The sequence below is a fragment of the Chelonia mydas genome, chromosome 2 (genome assembly GCF_015237465.2).
Source record: "Chelonia mydas isolate rCheMyd1 chromosome 2, rCheMyd1.pri.v2, whole genome shotgun sequence".
In the NCBI taxonomy this organism is placed as follows: Eukaryota; Metazoa; Chordata; order Testudines; family Cheloniidae; genus Chelonia; species Chelonia mydas.
In genome coordinates this window covers 230,416,677-230,431,743 of record NC_057850.1, presented here as the reverse complement: position 1 = coordinate 230,431,743, position 15,067 = coordinate 230,416,677, and the positions used below count along the sequence as shown (strand labels likewise).

Sequence of the window (15,067 nt, the reverse complement as noted above, 5' to 3'; positions counted from 1 at the left end):
ATAAAAATGTCTATATAATTAGCTAAACAAACCATCACATGTGAAGAATTACATAGACTTTGCAAATAGATTCGAGGAAAATAGAGGTCAAATTTTGGACCAACCAACTTTGACATGATGCCTCTTTTAATAACTGTAAAGGAAGGTCAGCAAGGAAAGGATTCTCTTGATTTACTACTCAAGCCCTGAATGTTTACAACTGAGTTTCAATCTGATTTATTAGTACTCCTTAAATCTGAGAGGAAAGAGCACTTTTGTCTCTTTTAAGTCATTCCTGTAGCAATGACAAGAATACACATTTATGACTTCTGTCAGAAATCCTATCCAGTTAATCCAATCCAGTTCTCTCTTACCTAGGGAACATTGCCACTGCGCCCTTGGAAGAAGGAATGGTGTAAAACGAGTGGGCAAGTTGTAGATTCTGAACATGGACAAAATACTTCTGACTCCTTTTGGCTGAGTCAAGATGATGATGATTAATTGTTTTAACTGTTACTGGCCAAATAGAAATCTGCTAATGGTTTCCTCTTTGAGGGGCCTGTTCTCTATCTGAAATGTGCCCATAACTCAATCTCAATATTATTTATTTTTTATAAAGATGGCATCCAGAGACTGAGCAGTTTCGTGTTGCTTTCAGGCCCACCTAAACCCCATTTACAATAAATGGAAGAGGAAGGCTTACGTCAAAATATGTTAAAATAATTAAATGAAAAAAAGACATACCATTTAAATAGTGCTCTCTCCGAAAATTGAATGTCCAAAATTCAAGTTGACCATGTCCTTTTAAAGTGCATGGCAACTATAAACTTGCATACTGGGAAAGAATAGATCCCTTCGTTTTTATACTAGATGGCTATGTGTGGTATTCTAACTCACGACCATAGATTACACAATTTTTATGTATAAGGATTTCTGCAGCCCTTATCGCTGTAGTATCTTTATACAAATTGTTTCACTGACCATTTTTTACATAACTTTGTCAAAGTTGTTTGCCTACTGGGGTCATCTTAGCTGAGGGCAAAAGACAGAACTGCCTGAAGACTTTATTTTGTATTCCCTTATGTAAAACTTCTATTACTCATGTGTTATAGACTCAAAAGACTTGTGAAGAATATTGAAGAATATGGTGGAGGAGTTTTATATACACACTAGAAGAAGAAAATAATATTAGAGATGGCTTTCTAGCTGTGAGGCTTCCTTTTGCAAGTGATTAAAAACAACCTAGTTTGGAGGGGGAGGGAAGAGAACATGGCAGAAATCTCAATTCTAATCCTGTTTTATATTCCTAGTATGTGCTAAACTTTTTTTTTTTTTTTTTTTTTAATATTGCCTGCAAACTAACATACTGTAGCACTTGCTTTGCTCTTAGATGTGCATGGCAGTAAAATCTTGCATGGTGCCAAGTATCAGAGGGGTAGCCGTGTTAGTCTGTATCCACAAAAACAACGATGCAGAAGTAGGGTTTTTTAACCACAAAAGCTTATGCCCAAATAAATCCGTTAGTCTTTAAGGTGCCACCGGACTCCTCGTTGTTTTTTCAGTAAAATCTTTGTTTCCTATGGATTCGATACATTTAAAGGACTGCAGTTGTACTCTGACTTGTCAGGCAGCAAAATACGAATCATGAATCCCTCAGGTGCAAGAGCAAAGGGTGTGTTGGTGCAAACTGCCTCTGGTTAGATTAGTCTATATTCCGGTTTATAAAGCAAAGTTTATATCCTCCTGATTCCCCTGTGTGCAATGCTGCATTTAAAAAAAAAATCTTGTTGGGAAAGAATGACTAAGCTAATCAACAATTTGTTCATATACTATTTCCGCTAGCCTCACTTGAATAACACAGGAGTGACAAAACTAGTCAATATCAGGGGCACGGCTATTGTTGTAGTACTATAACACTAATGAGGTAAAAATCCTGCTTCCTTGTTTTTACTTTAATTTACTTCACAAATGACTGCAAATATTTTTGACGGAGTTTGGTCTGCTTACCGTATCTGATCTTGCTCATTACTTGATCGCCATGTCATGCTTGTTATTTACATCACAATCTTAGATTTTTCTGAGACTCCAGATCAGCACAGCAAAGACTTCTGCCCCAGAGTTGCATGTATGTGTTCTTCTTCGTATTAGTAGACATTATTTAGTTGGAGTGGGACTTAGAGAATTTTAAGTGGAAAAGAACCTGTATCATGAAAGTTCTGGTTACAGAGAACTCAAATGGCAGTTTCATACCTCTTGTGTTCTCCATGTCATTTGGACGGAGTGGTTGAGGGGCAATTTGTCAATAAGATAACTATATCATATGGCATAAGCAGTGTCTCCGATTACTATGTTTAAGCAATTAAAACTTTAGTCTACCTTTACAGCTTATGTACAACTTTGGCTACTACAGACACAGATGAAGTATTTGTGCTGATACATTGTTTTTTTTAGTGTTGTGATCCGCTTACAAAAGCAAGCAAATACCCCTGTTCTCCAATATCTCAACACAATGGGACTCCAACTTAACTTTAAGTTGTCACATGCTGTTAACTGAAACTCCACTGAAATTAGTGGAAAGTTCCAATGCACAAATGGAGGGCAGTATGTGACTTTCTGTCTGCTCTGTTGGAGTGTTTTTGCCTCTTAATAGTGCATATCAGTGCCTTTTGGTGAGATGTCAAAACCTTTTTATGCATAACTTTTCTGTGTGAATTTTCAAGGCTTTGAGATACGCTAGAATCCTAACATGCTTGACTCTTCTTAAGTGGCTGCAGTCTGATTACAATAGGAGTGTGGAACATTCAGGAAACAGGCTACATCCTAACAAATTCAGATGTTAAAACAATTGCATTCTACGCAGTGGATTCTGCTATTTTAGGTGTCCAGTATTCCTTAGATGGGTTTATCTGTTATCCCTGTGTGTGTTTAAAAAGTCAGTGTGTAGTCTTAACTGTTCACTGCATATCACCTATATATTGACAGGCTTTTTAAAGTCCTGCTATCAGAGGCACATTGGGGATGTTAAAACAGGCTGATCAAAGTGGGAGAGAGGAAGTGGGGAATAATAAAGGTGCTGAATGTAGAAAGATGAGGTGGAGATTTTTTAGGAGTTGTTCTTACTTAGAATAGATCCTGGGCTCTTGGAGTTAGGAACCTACATGAAAAAATGCAGACACAATAGGCAATGTTTAATGATTCTTCAGAGAAAAAAGCTAAGCCAGTATTTCTCTTCCTCAATATAAAAATTTTATTGAAGAGGAAGGCCAAAGGATGCTGTTTTAATATTAACTTTTTAAAATAAGGCTGTAACCTATCCTTTAAATCAGCTTCTGTACCAAATGACTGGAGGATAGCAAATGTGACGCCAATTTTTAAAAAGGGCTCCAGAGATGACTCTGGCAATTACAGGCCAGTAAGCCTGACTTCCAGGCAAATTGGTTGAAACTATAGTAAAGAACAAAATTGTCAGACACATAGATGAACATAATTTGTTGGGGAAGAGTCAACATGGTTTTTTAAAGTGAAATCATGCCTCAGCAATCTACTAGAATTTGAGGGGATCAACAAGCATGTGGACAAGGGGGATCCAGTGGATATAGTGTATTTAGATTTTCAAAATGCCTTTGACCAGATCCCTCACCAAAGGCTCTTAAGCAAAGTAAACAGTCAAGGGATAAAAGAGAAGGTCCTCTCATGGATTGGTAACTGGTTAAAAGATAGGAAACAAAGGGTAGGAATAAATGGTCATTTTTCAGAATGGAGAGGGGTAAGTCCTCCAGGGGTCTGTACTGGGACCAGTCCTATTCAACATATTCATAAATGATTTGGAAAAATGGGTAAACAGTGACGTGGCAACATTTGCAGATGATATAAAATTACTCAAGATAGCTAAGTCTCAGGCACACTGCGAAGAGCTACAAAAGGATCTCTCAAAACTGGGTGACTGGGCAACAAAATGGCAGATGAAATTCAATGTTGATAAATGCAAAGTAATGCACATTGGAAAACATAATCCCAACTATACATATAAAATGATGGGGTCTAAATGAGCTGTTACCACTCAAGAAGGAGATCTTGGAGTCATTGTGGATAGTTCTCTGAAAACATCCACTCAATGTACAGCAGCAGTCGAAAAAGCAAACAGAATGTTGGGAATCATTAAAAAAGGGATAGATAATAAGAGAGAAAATATCATGCCTCTATATAAATCCGTGGTACTCCCACATCTTGAATACTGCATGCAGATGTGGTCGCCCCATCTCAAAAAAGATATATTAGAATGGGAAAATGTTCAGAAAATGGCCCCAAAAATTATTAGGGATATGGAACAGCTTCCATATGAGGAGAGATTAATAAGACTGGGACTTTTCAGCTTGGAAAAGAGATGACTAAGAGGGAATATGATAGGGGTCTACAAAATCATGACTGGTTTGGAGAAAGTAAATAAGGAAGTGTTGTTTACTCATAACACAAGAACTAGGGGTCGCCAAATGAAATTAATAGGCAGCAGGTTTTTAAAAAAAAAGGGAAGTATTTTTTCACACAACGCACAATCAACCTATGGAACTCTTTGCCAGAGGATGTTGTGAAGGCCAAGACTATAACAGGGTTCAAAAAAGAAAGGTCCATCAATGGCTATTAGCCAGGATGGGCAGGGATGGTCTCCCTAGCTTCTGTTTGCCAGAAGCTGGGAATGGGCGACAGGGGATGGATAACTTGATGATTACCTGTTCTGTTCATTCCCTCTGAGGCACCTGGCATTGACCACTGTTGGAGGACAGAATACTGGACTAGATGATCCTTGGTCTGACCCTGTATGGCTATTCTTATGTTATTAATAAATGTTCACTATTCAGATGTCCCTGAGGTCAGAAAGCTCAGCACGGTCTTGTCAATTTTTATGGCAGATTCTTCCCTCAGATTCACTGTTCATGCTCCTGCTGAGGCTTAAGCCATTTTTCCTTGACTGTAACTAAGAATGAGTCCTGTCATTATGTGCTGTCATTGACATCTGACGAGCAACTTTTCCTTTCTTACACTGGGAATAAGATAAAAGCATGTAACCCTTGCTGAAATGTGGGTGTATCACAGATTTGAATCACCTGTCTTTATTTAAATTGAAAAATCATCCATTTTTCTCCATTGAGTAGTTTTGATGAGAGGTAAATGGGCACATTGAACAAAACCTACTAACACCTTGGCTATTAATATAACGTGTGGGGCTGTCAAGATATTAAAAAAATCTTGATTAATCACACTGTTAATAATAGAATACCATTTATTTAAATATTTTTGGATGTTTTCTACATTTTCAAATATATTGATTTCAATTACAACACAGAATATAAAGTGTACAGTGCTCACTTTATATTTATTACAAATATTTGCACTGTAAAAAACAAAAGAAACAGTATTTTTCAATTCACCTAATACAAATAGTGTAGTGCAATCTCTATCATGAAAGTGTAATTTACAAACTCACAAAAAAACTGCATTCAAAAATAAAACAATGTAAATCTTTAGAGCCTACAAGTCCACTCAGTACTATTTCAGCCATACAAGTTTGTTCACATTTGCAGGAGATAATGCTGCCCACCTGTTTACAATGTCACCTGAAAGTGAAAACAGGCATTCCCATGGCATTGTTGTAGCCAGCGTCGCAAGATATTTACATGCCAGATGCGCTATATCGTATGTCCCTTCATGCTTCAACCACCATTGCATAGGACATGCGTCCATGCTGATGACAGGTGTGATGTTATTGACATGAACTGTGACTGTATAGATCGTTGTTGCAACCAAGGTCCTAGAGTTTCACCAACTCTTGTACAAAGGAGGTCACGTAAGGTGTCTACGGAAAGGTTGTAATTTTCTGATTATGATTATGCTGTCTGTATGTGTGTATCATTTTTGTATTTGAAGTTATGAATATTGGCTGTGTACTTGTATCTCAATGTGTTTGATACTAAGTAGCCTTAGTGAAGCATTTGGTCAGTTTCTTGAGAAAGGACTCATCTGAGTAAGTGCCCAATCAAGAAATAGTTAACTAACAATGGACTTTGAGAGACACCAATCCACATCTGAGCTTTCCTGGGAATGTTCAAACTAACATGTAAACAATGGTGTTGGCCTGCAAAAAGCTGAATCATTCAAGGACATGTGACTTGCCCAGGTGGCTACAAACTCCATCTTGTTGCTGTGACTTTGCACAGAAGAACAGAGGGGTTTCCGCCCACAAGAGATTGGAGAGGCTTCCAGGGCCTTTTATATTCATTTTGTTTTCAGCAGGCTTAAGAGATGGCCTCTCCACCCCAAAGAGATGCCTGAAAGAAACTGGAACAAAGGACAGTAACTACCGGGGTGTGAGTGATTGCTGGACCCAGACTAGGAAGGAGTCCAGTCTGTGAAAAAAGCTTATTGGAACATATCTGGGGGGTAAGATTTCATCTGTAATCAGTTTCTTAATGTATTAGGCTTAAACTTGCATATTTTATTTTGCTTGGTAATTTACTTTTTTCTGTCTGTTATTACTTGGAACCACTTAAATCCTACTTTTTATACTTAATAAAATCACTTTTTGCTTATTAATTAACCCAGCTTAAGTAATACCTAGGGGAGCAAATAGCTGTGCATATCTCTATCCATGTTGTAGACGGCAAACAATTTATGAGTTTACCCTGTATAAGCTTTATACAGAGTAAAACAGGTTCATATGGGGTTTGGATGTCTGGGTGCTAGAGACAGAAGCACTTGCTAAGCTGTTTTCAGTTAAGTCTGCAGCTTTGGGGGCGTGGGTCAGACCCTGGGTCTGTGTTGCAGCAGATTAGCATATCTGGCTCAACAAGGCAGGGTTCTGAAGTCCCAAGCTGGCAGGGAAGACAGGCTCAAAAAACACTTCAGGTGACAGTCCCAAGGGGTCTCTGTGACCCAACCCATCACAATGGGTTCTGCTTGATAATGATCCAAAGCAGTGTGGACCAATGCATGTTCATTTTCATCATCTGTGTCAGATGCTACCAGCAGAAGGTTGATTTTCTATTTTAATGGTTTGGGTTCTGCGGTTTCTGCATTGGAGTGTTGCTCTTTTAAGACTTCTGAAAGCATGCTCTACATCTCGTCCCTCTCAGATTTTGGATGGCGCTTCAGATTCTTAACCCTTGGGTCAAGTGCTGTAGCTATTTTTAGAAATCTCACAGTGGTACCTTCTTTGCGTTTTGTGAAAACTGCTGTGAAAGTGTTCTTAAAACGAACAACATGTGCTGGGTCATCATCCGAGACTATTAGAACATGAAATATATGGCAGAATGTAGGAAAAACAGGAGACTTACAATTCTCCCCCAAGGGGTTCAGTCACAAATTTAATTAACACGTTTTTTTAACGGGCATTGTCAGCATGGGAGCATGTGCTCTGGAATGGTGGCTGAAGCATGAAGGGGCATAAGAATGTTTAGCAAATCTGGCTCATAAATACCTTGCAACTCCAGCTACAAAAGTGCCATGCGAACGCCTGTTCTCACTTTCAGGTGACTTAAATAAGAAGCAGGCAGCAGTATCTCCCGTAAATGTAAACAAACTTGTTTGTCTGAGCAATTGGCTGAACAAGAAGTAGGACTGAGTGGACTTCTAGGCTCTAAAGTTTTACATTGTTTTTGAGTGCAGTTATGTCAAAAAAAAAATCCACATTTGTTAGTTACACTTTCACGACAAAGAGATTGCACTACGGGTACTTGTATGAGGTGAATTGAAAAATACTATTTCTTTTGTTTACAAATATTTTCACTGTAAAAATGATGGTCAAAAAATAATATAACATGAGCAGTGTACACTTTGTATTCTGTGTTGTAATAGAAATCAATATATTTGACATCCAAAAATATTTAATACATTTGAATTGGTATTCTATTGTTTAACAGTGCAATTAATCGTGATTAATTTTTTGGGGTTAATCACATGAGTTAACTGCAATTAATCGACAGCCCTAATGCTTAGTTAACAAAACATAGAGATTCAAGTAATAGCACAAAGTACTGTAAATAAAAGATTATCTAGAAAATCATAACATGTTCTAGAGTTTAGGATTAATTAACTAGATGCTTTCATGTCTTGTATTCTCTCCCAAAATCATTGCAATGCTCCACAGCAAGGTTGGCTGTGACCCTCCTTTCATGAGACAAGTCCACTGTCAGCTTGCCTCCTTGGTGAAAGACCCAGTATGGATCTTTGCTCCCCAAGATACACCAGAATAATCCTTCGTCTTTATTCATAAACAGGATCCCACTCCCCTGGTGTTTGTTTCAGCTTGCAGATTTTGCAGTCTCTTACTTTGCCTGTGACTCATTGTGCAAATAGGCATACACTGTGAGGCATACAATATGCAAATGACTGGACAGGGACACAGGTGTCTGTTACCTCCTGCCTGAAAGGAACATTTGTGAGGTGTGTCACGTCCTGGTGACGTGCCTTGACTCCAAGACCTTAAGAACATAATTTTTAACATAGATACTGTAATAAATTGAGACCTAACTGGAAGACAGGTAGTTGATAGAACGTGTCAGTTAACTGAGCAGAGGTTTACCTGAAGGGCTAATTGAAGGAGAAGCAACCCCAACAGGTGGGATGATATGAACGATAGGAAGTAAGCTCTGGACAGGGGGAGTCCAAAGGAAGGCAGAGGGCTAACTGCTGTTCTGTTCCCTTTCCTAGAAGCAAGTGGGGAAGCTAGCTATGGACTGTGAATACTACTACAAGCTGTGGCCTGTTGAAAGAATATAATTGTAAGCAGAGTCAGGATGAGCTCCATCCTGACATCTGGTGGTGAGGTGTGGCAAGTTGTGGAAAAGAACTTCAGGGGCTGATCTCATTTGCATAGACACACCCACCCAGCCTAGAATGAGTCCATAGCTGCCCAAATGGTCACTTTGGCTGCTGTGGGATCCCCAGTGTCTCTGTTATTGGGGCAGGAAGAATAAATTGTTATTACCCTGATTATGGGAATCAAGGACAGTGGAACTATACTTGGCCTTTTGTTATGATGGAGGGACTTGCCATCTACTAAGTAGCACTCGCTAGGCAAGGGACATGGGTTCCAAAACTCTGTGAATTGAGAGAGTCTGGAGACAGGTATTAGTACCTGGTGGTGTGGGCCCCTTTGTGAGGGCCTGAAACATCAGTTGTACCTCCGTCTCTCTCCACTGTGGAATATCAGAGCTAATTTTGGGTCTATTAGGAGTCTAGCAATAGTCCTGAGCTGAATTCACTTTGGCCTTATGGTGCACCAGCACTGAGGCTTCCACGACTACAAGCTGAAATTACTAAAGGGCTAAAATTACTAAGAGCTGAAATCACTGAGCACTGTGTTAAGTAGTGGGGAGCCTGAAGCTCTATTGCAGAGCGGAGCGGAGCAGTTCATGGGATGGCTGGAGAGGCTCACGGACCGGCTGGTGGAACAGTTTGTGGGATGGCGGAAGCTGCTTGCGGAGCAGTTTGTGGGACGGCTGGTGGAGCGGAGTGAAGCCCTATGGAGCTGTGGGGCAATCAGCTTCAGATCATGTAAGGTGCCCCTTACCTCTTCCCCCCCCCCCCCCCCCCCCCCCACACACACACACATTTTCACCCAGACTGGGGAGTAACACTCTGCAGATGAACTCTGGGGCTGGACTTTTGGGTTGTTGGACTTTGGTGATTTTTGGGTTGCTGAACTTAAGAGATGTTTGGGTTTGTTGGACTCAAGAACCCGAGGGAAAGGACATGGCCCAATTTGCTGGGGTGGGTCTTTGCTCATGGTTTGGTTGATGAACCCTGGTTGTGGTGTTCTCCCAATTTAATGCTGATGTCATTTACCTCATGTTATTAAAGATTCTCTGCTACACCGAGACTCTGTGCTTGCGAGAGGGGAAGTATTGCCTCTTTGAGGTGCCCAGGGGTGTGTGTAAGATTTTCCCAGGTCACTGGGTGGGGGCTCGAGCCAATTTTGCATTTGCTTTGATGAGAGGGAACCCCTGTGTACTGAACCCAGCCCTGGCTGCTATCAACTCGGCCTGGCAGAAGGGTTACATAATAAAGCACAGTGGTGCTGAAGGAGACATGGAATGGTTGTGGCCTGTGGTTAGGGTCTAAAAGGACTCTCCGGGGGCACCCCCATGACAGATGCATGACTCCTTAAATATTATCTGTGCATACATTTTGCGCTGATTATAATGACTAGTGGGCTACTGGCTCTCGGTAGACCCCTCAGATGCCACACTTTGGTGAACGATTTTGCATATAAACAACAAGGAGTCTGGTGGCACCTTAAAGACTAACATTTATTTGAGCATAAGCTTTCGTGGGTAAAAAACCCACTTCTTCAGATGCATGGAGTGAAAATTATAGATACAGGCATAAATTTATATATTTATGCCTGTATCTGTAATTTTCACTCCATGCATCTGAAGAAGTGGGTTTTTTACCCACGAAAGCTTATGCTCAAATAAATCTGTTATTCTTTAGGTGCCACCAGACTGCTTGTTGTTTTTGTGGATACAGACTAACACGGCTACCCCTCTGATATTTTGCATATAGCCAACCCTGGGGATCCCTGTAAAACCCTACATACACCCTGTGCCCTCTGCCAGTTGGCAGGAAGGGATCTGTGGGTGATGATAGCTAGCACTGGTAACAATAATGGTGAAGATATGGCAGCATAGGCTTCAGTGCGGTCTAGCCACCCAATTCCTCTGCTGTACAAGCCCCCCAGGGATGCTGTCTATGCACTCAGTTTGCTAGCAGGGTCTGTACCATTGCATCTTCATTGCTATTGTTACCCATGCTGGCTAGATTAAAGCTAGAGCAGACATGCTTAACCACACCACAATTACTTAATTTTGCAGGGCAGATGTACCCTCAGAGACCAGAAGGGGGAAATGGGTGCAGCAAGCCTCATAACTGTGACCATGTGCTTCAAAATATTTGTTTTATCAGGATATAATCCAACCTCCTACAGCCTATGGTAAGGAGGAGACTTCCCTGATGGTAGTTTGTTATAGAAGAGTCTGTTATGGAATTTCCCCCCACCTTTTCCTGGAGCATTTGGTACTAGCCGCTGTTAGAGAAGATAGTGGACTAAATGGACTATTGTCTGATGTGACATGGCAGTTCTTGTGCTCCTATTTAAAACTAAGGAGTGATTTAAAAATTGCTATACTGCCTGTTAAGATAATCTGCTCCCTTGGTTCAGGAGGGGAGGAGATGAGGGGTATTGTAAGGGCTGAACCTTATTTAGTAAATGTTTTGAGACCCATTTGTTAACCAAGAAAAGTCTTTAAGGATTGTAGGTTATTTGGTAGCCCACCGCTTCAGTTAAAGGACAAGCCTAATAAGAGTCCATTGGTGCAAATGCAGCTTTTTCTAGAAAGCTGTTGAAAATATCTTTGCTAATGGGATAGAATTGTTCTGTGTTGCCTAAATTGTTGGAATGACACTAATATTAGCTGTAGAAGAATAGGGGCAGTTTGGGGCCAAATGTTCAAGGGCAGTGATGGGTACAGAGTAGGTAGCAACATGGAGAAAAGCAATCTTTTCAGAGCCAGGGCACGCTGGCTGGTACTGTGGAGGAATTAGTCTATGATATGTATAAGCCTTACATTCACCCCCTCACTCTCCCTGTACAGCAGAGGGACTGGGAAGCTAATTATAATCAAGTCAAAATCTGATTTATGTGCTGCCCCCTTGCTCAGGGCTTGTATGAAAGCCACAAATTCACCCATGATAAATAAAAAAATGATGGACAATGGAATTTCCTGTCTTCCTTAAATATATCAAAATTTACAAAGATGTTGTCTTATATTTGAATTAACCTTTAATGAGTCATATAATCTTTATTTTTTAAGTGAGAAAAAATGTTCTGGGCTCAGGTCCTTTCCCTTTATGCTTTAGTTCTGCTTTTCCTCTGTCTCTCCTTCTTGTGAAATGGGGAGTGTCTCTCTCTCCTTTTTGACTTGCATGTAATAGATTGTAATGTCACCAACTCAGATAAACATTAAACATTTTTTGCAGTGGTCCCTGACAGTGTAACTAAAACCATGGCAATACACAGGAACTGAACCAGTCTGAACTGTAATTGCACAGTAGACTGCAATGGCTCCAGTCCCCTGGCATCAAGCTGAGGTGGACTAACCCGCAATCCTTTTCAGCAAGTACAAAGCTACAGAGAGAACTTGAAGTGGGATTCAGTTTCAGGAGTGAAGTCTGGCTCTTCCTTGGTAGAAAATCCTTTCAACCCCCTTGTGGCTGGATCTGGGCATGATGTTGCTCACCCAGACAGCTGCTGTCCTGTATAGGTGCTTGCATTACCAGTGGAGGCAGCTATTACAAGAGAAGCCCCCTGCTGTGTTTCCACCAGCTTCATTAGAAGTAGTGTATGGGGGAGGACTGACCGTGTAGGCGACATGCCCCTGCTCCTTTCTGACCAGCTATTAGTGGCTTGGGGAAACCTCACTTTCTCCCTCTCACCACATACCTGATGGCAGCGACTTCTAGCAGTCAGCAGAGACCTACCACCACAAAACCCAAAGGGCATCTGTGACCCACACCTCCTCCAGCTGTCATCTCTGCCTTGGCCTCTTAGCTTCTCTGCTTGCGTTCCCCTGCTGCAGCCAGAACAAACATGCTGGCAGCCAACTACTTTTCTCATACCCCTGCCTTGATGCTGAGAGGGGAAAGGTTCCAGAAACTCTCTCCATTTCAGCACCTCATGGAGGTTATGGTGGTCTCTTCTGTTTGCTGATGTCAAAGGGAAGTTACTCCCATGTCAGTACTGTGATTTAAAACAGAGAATGGCATTAAAATAAAGGAACCTGTTTGTGTCTAATAATAATTTCTAACTCTTCTAGCACTTTTCAGCAGCAGATCTCTAAATTCTTTACAAAGCTCAGCATTATTATCTCCATTTTACAGATGCATAAACAGGGAGAAGGAGATGAAGTGACTTGGCCAAGGTCACCCAGAAGGCCAGTGGCAGACCCAGGAATAGAATCCAAGTTTCCTATGTTATAGGCTAGTGCTGTCTCCACACTTCCTCCCCTAGATTACATACGTAATTCGTCACTTTCCATAATTGAACCTAGCTAAAACAATCTCAGCATGGGAGCTGGGGGGAATAAAAGTGAATAGCTATCTACTTCTTGAAAGCAATCCCCTCAAGTGAGCCTTTCAGCATCACATCCTTGCTTCATCATAAAGCCTCCCTGAACCAGAGCAGCTGCCCTCTTTCGAAACCTGCTTTCTCCAGTACCATCTGCACAAAAGGGGTTTGGGGGTCTGTCTACATTCTCTATGCGGTGGACCGCTGAGGACAGATCTTTTAATGATGATAATATCCAGTTGACTTTCAACAGCTTAATGACCTAAGTCAGATCAAGCTGGTTGTATCTGGTTTCCATCAGGCCTCTTTTTAAAAAACACTCTAAGCAGTTTTTTTTCTTTTTACTGTGAATTCTGGACAGAGATCAAGACCACATGTCACAGGACTCCTAACTAACCACCCAGCTCATCACCAGCAGGCACCTGGTCCCCACCTGACCAATTACTTTATGGCCAGAGACTTCAAGACAATCTGCCTCCCCCCACATCTGATAATTGAGCTAATAGGAATGAAAGATCAGGGTGGATCAAGAGGGCTGGAGTAGACAGAAGGTAGGTTTGGAACAAGGAGAAGATACTGACTTTAAACAATCACATTAAAATAAATTTGATATCCACGACATGAGGCATTTGATAGAGGTACTCATCATATATATTTTTAATCAAAATACATTCAGATTCTAAACTGTTCTAGGCACAGACCTGTTATATCTGTGTAGTGTCTAGCACATTGTGGGCACTGTATAAATAAAAAACAAAACTCCATTTGCAAAGGTAAATCAGTTTCACTCAGTTCAATGGTGGTAAAGTGGAAGAATGTTATAGAAATCATAGAAAACAGCTGGGTGGATTAACTTTAAATCACAATTTAAATAAGCAAGCAGGAAATCTCAATTAAAGTCATTTTAATCTTGATTTGCATTTGTACTTTTTAGCTATTTTCCTAAAGAGAGGTTTGTTCTTATTGATTGGTATAACTTCTAAAACATGTTGATTTGTAATCAAATATCGCCTTTACACAAAATTTGATACTTCTCTTTGCCAACAAGAAGGAAACACTTTTATCTATATGCATTTATTTAAGCTTAACATACTTATTCAGATTCTTAATTTTTTCCATTTTTACGTGGGAATATGGTGAATGACTCATTCCTTATTTACTGAATGGTGACTTTTTTTATTTGGGATTTGTCACGCTGCATTTGGTTGGAAATTACCGTTTTAATGCATTTTTAATTTAATTACCAGTTTACATTTGTTTTTATATTAGTTAACTAAAACTACCTCAAAGGTGCTGGAAACAAACTCCCATTTTTTCCTCTCAAAACAATTTTTTTATTTAAAACTGATTTATTAAACAATGGAAATATTAACTGCCATTGGTGAATTGACAGATTGTTTCTGGTCATTATGGACCAGATTTTCAAGGGTGTCTAATGAGATTTTCAGAAATACCCATGGGGGATAGGTTCTTCTGAAAATTGGATGAGGCACGCATTTGGATCTTTAGTCACCAAAATACCCTTGAAAATTAGGCCCATTATCTCCAGGTTTTCATCAGTTTTTAATGTTCTCCTACCCGTTTTTTTAGTGATTGGAAGAGGAAAACGAGCTTTCCTACTTTTTCAGCTCTCCAATCCATTTCTCAACTTTGCATGAACTAGTTCAAATTAGGAAAATATTCTCTCTGCATCTGCTAGCTAAACTAAAATGAAAAGTAAGAAAGGCATTAAAGGCAAAAACTTCTCTGCAAAACAAACTGAAATAACTTACCTTTGGAAAAAATGTAATTACCAGCATTTGCTCCATTGTAAAGACTGAAAATAATATCAAGACTGAAATGCAGTATAAGACATTGTAATGTAACTACTGTATTAAGCTTGAATTGACCTCAAAAGTTAGATGTTACCCACTGGTTTTGTACATATTAAAAAAAAAAAAAAAAAAAAAAAAAAAAGGCAGCACATTT

At 40.1% G+C, this 15,067-nt stretch overlaps 1 long non-coding RNA gene across 3 annotated transcripts; it reads left to right on the top strand.

Moving 5' to 3' along the window:
* The first annotated feature begins 7,560 nt into the window (after positions 1-7,560).
* On the top strand, positions 7,561-15,067 carry LOC119565418. Of its 3 annotated transcripts, none has more exons than XR_006289087.1 (2): positions 7,561-9,528; positions 12,913-15,067. It is a non-coding gene; the product is annotated as an uncharacterized LOC119565418 (long non-coding RNA). The 3 variants fall into 3 exon arrangements; XR_005224070.1 differs by having other exon boundaries at positions 9,144-9,528; positions 10,848-15,067; XR_006289086.1 differs by lacking the exon at positions 7,561-9,528 and adding an exon at positions 10,481-10,966.